Source organism: Coptis chinensis, chromosome 7, assembly GCF_015680905.1.
Source record: "Coptis chinensis isolate HL-2020 chromosome 7, ASM1568090v1, whole genome shotgun sequence".
In the NCBI taxonomy this organism is placed as follows: domain Eukaryota; kingdom Viridiplantae; phylum Streptophyta; class Magnoliopsida; order Ranunculales; family Ranunculaceae; genus Coptis; species Coptis chinensis.
In genome coordinates, this window is record NC_141462.1 from 59,725,238 (window position 1) to 59,738,175 (window position 12,938).

The window sequence follows — 12,938 nt, forward strand, 5'->3', positions numbered from 1 at the left end:
TTCAACAGGACTTTGCAGCATGGGAGAAGACTTTGGGAGTGCTTGAGAAGTTTGGCATGAAAGTATATTTCTTACGTGCAAGAAAAGGCATCAGACTCAATGCGCTATAGAATAGCGACAGAGCAACATCTTGAAGAATAATAACCTATTTTCTACATGTGTTTAGGACTCCAATCGCAAAGTGTTTGTGCACTTAGGCTTAATGATGCAAGTAATATTTCATTTCCTTTGTTTATTTCTAAATTGTTAGGTCTTTCCCTTTATATTTTTAGTCAAGAAAAATATCAGTATGGAGGTATCTTAGAGATGCTACTTTCTCTTTGTATTTTACTGTGGAACTTTGCCAATTTATACTTATGTGTTCGATGTTTTTTATTATCTTTTGATGGAAGTGTATAGTCAACATAGAAGAAAAAACGGTAACAAAAATGCAAGGGCAAGGATGCAGGAGAAGTGGACTTGAACTTGAATCAAGTGTTTTTACATGTATTCTTTTCAAATGTTTGGTTGAGGGAACGATATGAATGTATGCAAAAAGTGAAAAAAAATAGTAGCTTAAATTATTTCTACTTTCCCACCAATGGAATTTACACTAAATTGTTCAAATGCATAGGTGTCGTTACTTATATATGCTATTAGAGTTGTTACAGCTTCATAATTGACTTTAAGAAACACTACGACGTTCGAACAAGGAAAGAAAGAAGAACCTCGACTCGGTGCTCGACATCCTCAAAAATATTATGCTAGATTGTTTGGTTGATGATAAACACAACAAAGATAAGATATATTGTCTCGAAGAAAAAATTAAAGGAATGAGGGACATAGAGAGTTTCATAATAAATAAAAGAAAGCTATGAGGATTAGTACTTGAATACCAAAATTTTATTATGTTGGTCACATAGTATTTTTTCTGTTGAACGCTTATTTTAAACTTTATATATGCATTAATTTGATTTATTTACTTCATTTGTAGCAAAATAATGCTGTTTTGAAAGAAGAATGTATAGATATAGACTTGCATTTATGTCCTATTCGTAGTTAATGTGCTATTCAAACTGTAGCATTCTAAATATGGAGAAGTAACTGTACAAATAATGTCCATTTCTCCATGCAGCCAAATATAAAGCATAGATATATTACAAGAGAAGTCTTCTGATGTCACTGAAGTGCATGCCTGAAACGAATGAACCTGAAAACAGACTGACATTAACCCAAATTTATTGGTGGAAGCAACGAAAAATTAACTCTAATAACGAGTAGTTAAGTGGGTCAATCCAACGACGTGTACTTGAGGATTTGGAACATCATCTACCAATAACTAAAAAAACAATATTTAGAAATGTATGTGGGCCTAAAGGAATGCCTAAAGATCAAGAATAGTGCTCTTTTCTCTGTTTCGTCTTCAAAGATCTTGAGCAAACCATTTTCCTTATACTTTACCAGTAGTTAAGCTATATCCAATAATATAAGCATATGTAAGCTATTTTCAACTTAAAAGAAGGAAAAAAACTTTGGTGCAGACTTTGCATTTTACCAACTATGCATATCACACCGTTGCCTCCCCTGTAAGGACCAGCAGATGACATTCCACTGGAATGCGAGAAAGGATCAACATATGTGTTGTCATCGAGTTCAACTGATAAGGTATGCAATTGGGAATCAACAAGTAATTTGGACGTGCCTCCTGAAGAAGGGTCATACTACAATTATCAGGCTCAAAATGAACAACCACTCCAACAGAACTGGCAAGCGGGCTGCGTAAACACCCAGGCTCATTACCTTACAATCAAATATGATATTATATGATAAACGTAAAAACAAGTGTTTACTCCTACTTAACTATTAAACTTAGGTAGAAGTAAAAGCATGTGAATTTACTCGATTGATCAAAGTTCTACTCTCGTGAATCATGCAATAAATGGAGTAGAGAATTCGTTCCACTCCTAGTTGTTTAGACATTAAGATTCCCTAGTTTAACTAATTCTAACGAAATCAATGAGAGTAATGAATTGAAATTATACTAAGTGATTGAACTAATGAAAATGTTCTAAACTATACTATGGCAAATTTTTTATAAGGTGTGAATAAGAAGAGAGGAATTATGGGGATTTGATTCTACCTTGATTTCAACTTAATAAACTAGTATAGATTTGTTGTAATCCTAATCTTTATGTTTTCACATAACATTTGGGTCTTTTTAATCTCTAATTATTCATGGCAATCTCTACTGACTAATAATTAATATGTGAGGTAATTTAAACCCATTCTCATGGTGAATTAACTACCTTCTGGAGTGGAATAGATTATTACAATTATTTTTACACTAACACATCAAGTCTTCATCAAACCCCTATAATAGAGATTTAGCTTAGATTCATCAAACTATCATTAATAGAAGAATAAGAAGAAGACATCCTTGAAAGAATATAAAATTGCTTTATTAATCTAATGGAAGAGAGTCTAATGATTCAAACTATATTAAAAACTAAATACTAAATAAATTAACTAAGTCTAATCTGTGTAGGCCAAAGGGGGCAAAAAATAAACGTCATTAATGTCTACACCAATCTGTGTGTGGAATGTGCGGGGCACTAATGAAGTTCAAAAAGCTAAAGAAATAAATAAAATGAGAATACAGAAGAAGTTGAGTGCGTTCTGCTTGCTAGAAACTAAAGTAAGGCATGACAAGTGTGAACTCATGCGGAATATGTGTTGTCCTCAGTGGGAACATATGAATAACTTCAGCAGAGATCCTTTAGGCAGAATCTGGATATGTTGGGACCCAAGTATACTGCAATTTGTCAAGATTATGGAATCCGACCAATATATTCATTGTAAGGTAACCCATATACCTTACAATGAAGTGTTCTTTTTTACAGTGGTCTATGCTAGGAATGCTAAAATTGAAAGATTGAAGCTATGGCAAGACATTAGAACTATCCAGAACTCTATTAATCTTCCTTGGAATATTGTTGGTGACTTTAATAATATTACCAAGACAGAGGAGAGAATGGGTGGGGCACCTATGCACCCGAGAGAAGCTAATGATTTTACTGATTGTCTAGTAGCTTGCGGTCTTTCTGACTTAGCTTTTAATGGTTTTTTCTTTACCTGGAGCCTGGAAGGATTATGACCAAGATTGATAGGTGCATGGTTAATAGCCCATGGCTGGCACGATTTCCGTCCTCTAAAGTGGAATTCCTGCCACATGGAATCTCTGACCATTCCCCTATTCTTATTGAGTTGAATGCACAGAGCAGAAACATATCACCATTTATGGGCCTGGAAGGATTATGACCAAGATTGATAGGTGCATGGTTAATAGCCCATGGCTGGCACGATTTCCGTCCTCTAAAGTGGAATTCCTGCCACATGGAATCTCTGACCATTCCCCTATTCTTATTGAGTGGAATGCACAGAGCAGAAACATATCACCATTTAGATTAAAAAACTACTGGGTGGAGCAACCAGAGTTTCATATTATTCTTGAAGAGGTGTGGAAGACTGAAATTTTCACCAATCCCATGTATGTTATCATGCAAAAACTAAACCTTCTGAAGGAAAGATTAAAGCCTTGGGCCAGGAAGAATTTTCTCTGATCTTCATGGCAGAGTCATAAAAGCTAGAGAGGAGCTATATGACATCTAAAAGTAGTTGCAGGACAACCCTTTCAATCCATATCTAGGACAAAATGAAAAAGCTGCTCTTAATAAGTACCAAATGCTTGCTAGAACGGAAGCCTCTGAAATTCAGACTAAGGAGGATAGTGAATGGATGATGGAAGGAGATAAATGCACCGCCTTTTTCTTTAATCTGTTAAAGGAAAAGAGAGCTAGAAGTGGTATTTGGACTCTTCAAGATGCACAAGGTGACACAGTCAATGGGCAAGAGGTTTCCAATATGATTGTGGAGTTCTACAAAGGGATTCTTGGCACAAAGGTGGTGGAGATTTCTTGTCCTGCCTTCTTTCAAAATTTATCTATCAAAGCCACTATCAGCGATACCATTTCTTTGGACTCTGAAGTGACGGATGAAGAAATCAAAATATCTCTTTTTGGTATGGAAGACAATAAGGCTCCTGGCCCAGATGGATATACTTCAATTTTCTTTAAGAAATGCTGGGCTATTGTTGTACCAGATTTTGTCTTTGCTATTAAAAATGCCTTTAGATGTTGTAAACTCCCTAGAGGAGTCAATACAACCTTTCTCTGCCTTGTGCCTAAAGTTAATAACCCTACTAGGGTAGAAGATTTTAGACCTATTGCCTTATGCAACACCATATATAAGTGCATGTCTAAAGTTATCACTAATAGATTGAAATTGGTGATTAATGATCTGGTTTATTCTAACCAATCAGCTTTCATCCCTGGCAGGTCCATACAGGACAACATCTTACTATCTCATGAGCTTTTGCACGGATATGGGCAAAAGCATGGTACTCCGAGATGTTATATTAAAGTTGATATAAAGAAAGCCTATGATATGGTTAGCTGGGACACTGTACAAATCATGTTGAATACTTTCAAGTTCCCCCCTGCTATATGTAATTGGATCCAGATGTGTGTATCCTCTCCCTCCTATTCAGTTATGATCAATGGCTCTGCAGAAGGTTTCTTTCCTGGTGCCCGAGGCTTGAGACAAGGAGACCCTATGTCTCTATATTTATTTGTTTTGGTCATGGAAATCCTCAGTTGTATCCTTTTAAGGAGCATCAATGCCAAGAGAATCCAATTTCATCCGAGATGCAGAAGAGTGAGACTCTCACATTTGGCCTTCATTGACGATGTCCTTCTCTTTTGTAAGGGGGATAGTAACTCTATCTTGGCAGTTAAAGAGGGTCTAGCAAAATTTGGAAGGGCTACAGGCCTTAGTATTAATACTCACAAAACTACCATTCTGATCAGCGCTCTAAATCATCAAGATGCTTTATCTCTTACTTCTCTGTTAGGATTCGAGTTGGTAAAACCCCGGTTAGGTACTTGGGACTCCCTCTGATCTCAAGGAGGTTGGGTATAAGAGAATTTCAACCATTTATTGAAAAAGTTTCTCAAAATGTCACTAACTGGAAAGCCCGACAACTCTCTCATGCAGGTAATTAAAGCAATGCTGATCAAGTCAGTATTCTTATCTTTCCACATTTTCTGGGCGAGAAAGTTTATCCTGCCTAAAACGGTTCTGGAACAAGTGGAGAGAATCTGTGCTCGGTTCTTATGGTCTACTAATGGTTCACAGAAAGCTTTTCACTATGCGAGTTGGTGTACTATGAGTAAACCAAAAAAGGAAGGAGGTCTTGGGTTCTCAAGGCTGCACAGATGGAATCGAGGAGCTTACTGTGGCTTGGTCTACAAGGTGGTTGTCAAGGAAGACACTGTATGGGTAGATTGGACTTGGCGGCAACACATAAAACAACAATTCTTCTGGACTATGAATACCCTGAAGGATTGCTCTTGGACTTGGCGGAACATTCTAAATGCAAGAAAGGATGCTATAAAGCTTATCAAGTATACAATTGCTGATGGGGGTAACACCCTTCTTTGGCACGATATTTGGTGTGGCACTTCACCTCTCTTGTTTAATGCTGAAGTTCCGTCAGCATGGAAACTCCCTCTAAATGCCAAGGTTAGCTGCTTGTTAGATAATGGACAATGGGACAACCTAGTGCTACAGATGCCAAATTCAGCTTTGAAGAAAGAATACTCTCCACCTGTGTCCAAAGGCATCTCCCTCAGGACAAAATTATGTGGACTCCCCACCAGAGTGGAACCTACACCTCTTGTAGTGCCTATACTGTTCTTAGTCTAGAAAGGAATGAAGTGCGATGGTCTAGTTTTGTGTGGGGGAAGTTTGTATTGCCTAGGCATTTTTTCACTTGCTGGCAACTGTTTTCCAATAGCATACCTACCCAAGATCGTATGGTGCATAAGAAAGTGTTAACTTATTCACTGTGTTGTCTCTGTAACAATAGTAGAGGACACTCTAAGCATATGTTCTTCGAGTGTTCTTACTCCCAGCAGGTCATCTCCAAAATCAAACAACTTCTTGGCCTCGGGACGGATTCGAGATCTGCTAATTGAGAATGGTCCTCTATTTTCAGGCTCTGTAAAGGACATGAAATTGGGGAAGTCTATAAAGTATACATATGTGCTGCAGTAGATGCGATATGGAAAAAGAGAAATGGCTGGAGGTTTCAAGGTTCTTCCAAGACAGCTTCAATCCTCTTTAAAAAACTGGTAAGGACCTAAAAAATTATCTTTTGTTCTAAAGCCTACTCTAAAAGACGCGCATGTGTCAAGAGACGTGAATGACAGACTTGGGCTTAACATGCAGTTCCAACCCAAATGCCTTAACAGATGTTCTTGGGACCTTCCTTTAGAGAATCGAGTTAAACTTAATGCTGATGGTAGCTTGAGCAGTCGTCGTACAGGGCATGGTGGAACAATCAGAGACAGATTTGGTCGGGTTGTTGCAGCATACACAGGAAGTGGAGGAATGCTATCGGTGCTTTTCCAAGAACTTTTGGCAATTGAAGTCGGGTTAAAAAGATGTCTAAATGAGGGGTTGTTGAAAGTAGAAGTTGACTCAGACTCATTAAGAGCAGTTAACGTGATTAATAAGAAGGAAAAGCCTCCTTGGTACTGCCTGGACATAGTCATGGCTATCCAACTTTTGTGTCCTCTTTTTGATTTCATTTCCTTTCGACATGCAGTCAGACAAACTAACTGGGCAGTAGACTTTTTAGCTTTTATTAGTCAGAACTTTTATGTAAATTTTGGTTCCTTTATACCACCCCTTGATGAGACCCTCAACAACATTGTTGAAGAGGATACACAAGGGAGAGTTTATGTAAGAATTTCTTAAGTAATACAACAGGTGAGGGCCTGCCAAACCCTAGCTTAACTTTAAAAAAAAAAAAAAAAAAAACTAAGTCTAATCTAGATAAATGAATTAATAACTAACCTATATTAAAAACTAACTCTCTAGAGAGTTATGCCTTAGTCCTCTTTATATAGAAGAGGGATAGGTCTACAAATTCATGTATGTGCTTTGGAGCCATGTTTTGGGCCATAAAATCGAGCCCAAAACCCAATTACTTAACTCCAAAAAGAGTTTCTCTGTTGGAAATTACTGCAATAGACTTTTCGTCACTTCTACTCCTCTGATTGGATCAATGCCTAGACCATTAGAAAGACCTTTTCGAGCCAGTTGTTTTGACATATGGTAGGCCCAATTCCGAGGTCTGAGTCCAAAGATACGGCCTACGGAAGTTCTGCTGACTTTTATGCGCTATTTCTGCCTGCATTGACTTTGAGTTTTCAATTTTGACTGGGCTTTAACAAGGCTTTTTCTCCTTGAAACTTTGGCTATAACCATATAACTTCTTAGCAACCAACCTTTGCTCCTTTCTCTTGTAAAAGGGACACATTTCTTCACATATTTGACTCCAATGCCTGAAATACACAAAAGCACGTAAACATTATTAACTATTATTTATTAATCACATAATTGGTCTAAATGTAATATTATTAAGGGCTTAAAACTACAGTTTTGGGCTTTTATCATTATACTAGCTAGCTAGAGCTAATGTATTTGAATATGGTAATGCAGTAGTGGTTAAGCAGGAAACATATAGACAATTCTTTGTTTAACTGACAATAGAAAACATGTAATCCTAAAGACTTCCAACAAAAGTTTCTAAAGTGATATTACATTTTCAACATAAAAAAATTTGCTCCTGACATATTCCTGATTACTGCTAAGATAGAAAAAGGACAAGAAACATTACACTCTGATCACCATAAGCTGGAAAACAATTCAACTGACTGAAACACACAAACTTGCAAAGTATCAAGACATATTACAATTCAAAACATAAAAAAGTACCCTCCACAAAAAAAACTAACACCAACTTTCTAAAACTAACAAAACAACAGTTGGTATTTCTTAACAATATCCACAGCTAGCTCATCATCCAGCATATGTGCTTCAGCCTTGGACTTTGCTATCCATTTCTGTGTTTGCAACAACCACACATTTGTCTTCCCAATTCATACTCTGACATATTACTCCTGATGCAAGTTTACTACTAAACCTATCAAATCAAACATAAAATATTCAATTCAGCCAAAACCTACACTTTCACCGAAACAAACTTCAGACGTCAGAACTTCCTCTTTTTTTTATGTTTGAACAATTAAATCTCAGTTCACGTGGTCTTCCAATGACAAATGAAAGAAAAGAAATAAACCAAAAAAACAAAATTGAAAATAAGCAGAGACCAAACCAAAATAACATAGCCCATTTCAAAGCCCATTTGAAAGCTCATAGAAAATTGTTTCCAATGTGTCTTACTTTCAAAGCAGTAATGTTACACCGACCCACTTATTTAACATTTTAACCTACTATTTAAATCTACTGATGTATCAAAAGTCCTAATAAGTGCAAGTTTATACATCAACAAAAAGTTCTTAATAAATAATGCTTTGACCAAGGACACATTTTCATTAAAAAATTTAACTCAGCCATAATTAAATGGGTTAACAGACTTTATTATGGGCTATGTCTAAGATGCATTATAGCCCCAAGAAGTGCACTATGCGCCTAAACAATAAAATTGGACTGTATGTGTTAATTTAGTTTGTATTAAAGATTACCAAATAGGCTTATGACTTAAGTCCACATTTGTATACGACCCACATTTAAAAAAAAATGATATAAATGCATCTATCAAAAAGTGGATACAATAACCACTCAATTCTTTGTGAAATTAAGGAGAGCACTATCTAATTATACTAATTATTAGCGGGTAGGTGAAACTTTTTCTTGAAGTATGGATGAGATTAGAGATGAAAAAGACACTAGGATTAGTAAAAGATCGTAGATCATACTTTCTTGCCTTATCCACTATTGAGTAAGAGGAATTTCTACATACCTTAGATCACTATCGAGGAAGAGAAACTCATAGCACATGCAATCCTTACCTCGAAGGTAGTTTACTTGCTTACTTTAACAAGTAAATTTATGAGTGATAAATATAATATTCATATCTCATAGCTCTACATAGTTACTAATAGTTTTCATAATAATTTAATATAAAGCAAGATCAGCAAAGTTAAGATAGTTGTTAATCCTAATAAGTCAAACAACAATGAGAATTTAATTTGGCCTTGAAAAACACTATTTATGTTTCACAAATGGGGCAATTATATGATAAAACAGAACATGTGGATAACAGTTACACAACCGAACTGGAGAAGACAAAAAACCGTCCACATCAAAAATTTAGTGGAAGCCAATATAATATTCATATCTTATAGCTCTACATAGTTTTAATAATTTTCATAATAATTTAATATACTCAACCACTCTCTGTTTTTCCATAATTTTTTGTCATAAATCAAATTAATTATGTTTGTTGAGATATTTTTTCTTTTATTAATACTATGTTGTAGTATTAGTGTTGACATCAAAATTTGAAACACTACAATATTCTATAGTTAAAACTTTTTGGCATATAATAGTTCATGAAAACTATCCCCGTTCGTTGAACAGGCTAAAACACTAGTACAAACTAATGTATTAGATCGACTTTGTTAGAGGGATGAAATTGTTGAAGCAATGCTAGGAGAGAGTAAATGCAACTAGCAGCATGGGCTTCTAGTTTCTGGGGATACGGTGGTTTATCTCTATACTTAGCATATGGGTCAACATTAGTATTGACCTTGTCTTTATCTTTTGCCATTTTCCTTTTAGGTTGTGGTTTAACTGGTACCTCTATAGGTGTAGGATCTTCAATTTCTATTATGGTGTCTTGTAAGGTTGTCCCTTTTGGTTGTGGTTGGACTGGAACTTCTACAGTTATAGGGGTTTCAGTTCCTATGACATTATTTGGTATGGTTTTGTTCTCAGTTTCCGTTTGCGGGCGATCTTCAGGTATAGTCACTTTGTATCCGCTACTCTACCTGAACGAAGGGTAATGACTGTCTGTAGGTCCCTTTGGTTTATATTACCATTACATTGAATATTGTTCACTTTGAAAACGGTGTTTGTTGATTTAGGATTAGGCACTACTTGACTTGGAAACACGCCTGTTTGGTTATTATTTTGGTTAGAAGACAAGTCAAGTACCTTTTAGCACAATGACTACATCATTTGAAATGTTTGTTGTAATGTCTTAGAGTGTTGATTAGTCTGTTCTTTCAACAATTTGGAGTTTTGTTGCATAATTTGATTTTGTTAATGCAGCAAGGTCACTACTACTTCGTCTGTAGATGGTTTGACTGGTGGAGGGGCCATAAGAGGAGTGATTGGAACTAAGGCTTGCTGAGCGTTCATGTCTTGATGTTGATAGTTCTAGGTCACAGGCACTAAACTTTTTCTTTGGTTACCTAAATTTCCATGTCCTTGATCATGAGTAAACTTGTTAAAGTTTGTAGTGGGCCTAACATTTTGATTATTAAAATCTGGAGGTGTAGCTTGTTGAGAATTATTACGCCAATTGAAATTGGGAAGTTGTCTCCAATTAAAGTGCGTTAGGGATATTATTGAAAGCGCAAACATCTTCTGTCTGTGGTGGTGGTTGTTCATAGGCAAGATGACAATAGGAATTTGTATGCTCAAGACTAAAACAAAAATTACATGGAGTAGAGTTGATGTTCATGACTGGAGTGGGCTTCTGTTGAACAGAGAGGGCATATACCTTTTCAGTGAGGGATTCAATCAGAGTTTTAAGCTCGGGATCAGGGTTAACCTCAAACATACTAGTAGCCTTAACTATCAATGAAGAAAGAGTGGAGTGGGGGGGCATCGTTACCCATCCCCCCCCCCCCCCTAATTGTTGTTCCTATCAATGAAGAAAGAGTGGATTGATATTCTAAGAATATATAAGCTTCACTACACCATAACAGGCTATTACTAACGACAAAAAACCGTTACTAATAATATTCGCAACACTTAAAATGTGTTGCAAATATGGTGTGGGTAAAGTGTTAGAAATGTTTGCAACGCTTTTTAACCGTTGCAAGCAAAATTTTCCAACGGATTTTAACCGTTGCAAATATTATTTCTAACGCTTGATTAAAAAATTTGTAACGCTTGTAATGCTGTTCCATACAAAAATTTAGCAATTAATGTTTTTAAATTTGTAACGGTTATGAACCGTTGCTGATGGGTTGCAAATAAAAAAAAAAATTTATCATATTTTGTAGCAACCAGCTAAACCTGCAAAAAGATGCCCCTCTTGCACCATATACAAAAATCATGAATTCTTATTTAAGCTAAATTTATCCACAATGCATTTTGATACCATTTTACAAATAAACAATAATATACATAGGAAAAAAAAAATTGTTAAAGTACAAAACTAATCCAACCATATACATTTACAACTTTGAGCGATTTTCTAAACCTCACAAACTTATTGTTGGACTATCACCATAAAAGAAGCTTTCGTTTGCAACCCTCATTACATCCAGTACATACCTAACAACATAAAGGACATGAATTACAAAAATCGTAGACCAGAAAAAGGTATCCTGGATGTGATCTACTAAATTCACTACCTGGTAAGAAGTGTCAGTCTAGAATGCATTAAGAAGATAATTACCCTGGAGAAGAACCAAATGTGAAGAAATATCAAGCTAATGCTGCAACAAGTACATCGTAATGCACCTGGAAAAAGTGGCTACCTTAGTTACTATTGGGAAAAACTAAACAAGATGGAGAAGGCAATATGCGAAATACATCTCTAGTTAGATCTTACAAGTTAAACCCATATGGACACGCTATATATCCAAACAAATTTTACATATATAAGAAGTTATGACACCTAGACTTAGACCTAAAGGACCTCTTCCATGCCAATAACGTCTATGCAACAGTGGCACCATAATACGTGACATATTTCATTAAGCATACTTCAAACATCCTATGGTGGTGTATTAACCATTCTAACAATCAATAATCATGTATCTCATATTGATTCATTTGTCAAATTAAGTCCATTATATCAGTACTTTTTAATGTCAAGCTTTACAAAAGAGGAGGGTTGACATAGGATGGTTCCTTTATGATCTTGTCAATCAAATCAGTATCACAAAGGAAAAGAGCTCCCACAAAAACCAATTTAATACACACCAAAGCTTTTTTCAATTCCGTAAATCAAAATCTTCAACATCACAACAAAAAACTTAATGGATTAACACTAGAAATCAAGAAGTACTAGAACTACTTTACAACAAATTGAAAGTCCACTTTGTTGCATAGCAATGGATCTAGCATGAGCCTCAAACTATGAGGTGCTAACCAAGTCATACACACAACAAGAAAAAAAAAACAAATAGTGATAAATTACAAAGACATACCTATGAAACTACCCCAATTCATGATATCAAGAACCTCCTTATGATGATGTGAAAGTCTTTTGAAGAAAGCAAGAACAAGCGTGTCTTTTGCAAGGTTATGATGCGGACATTCAATGAGAAGATTAGTGAACCGATTCCAGGCCTCTGAAAAGGATTCATGAGGGTTCTGGCAGAAGAAATGAATCTTTTGAAGCATTTCATCTGTCTTCAGTGATGGGTAGAACTATTCCATGAATAGTTGAACAAGTTTAGCCCATGTGTCCACGGAGTATGGCGTTTGAGCAGTTAACCATGATGCCGCTTTGTCGGCTGATAAGCACATAAATGCTACACAATTATGCCCACATTTATATTATATTGTTTAGTTAATTGATATAAGTTCCTTTGATTAGTCCATTTCATTGGTTTTACAGGAATCAATGCGAATACGACGAGACGGACTGAGACTGGGGACATTACGGGGTTGTAAGATCTTCGTGGCTTGATCACATAGGGAATACATAAAAGAAGGTTGGAAATAGCATGTATTAGAGATTTTGAAGAACTACCTAAACTTTGAAGTACTGTTGTCAGGAGGCC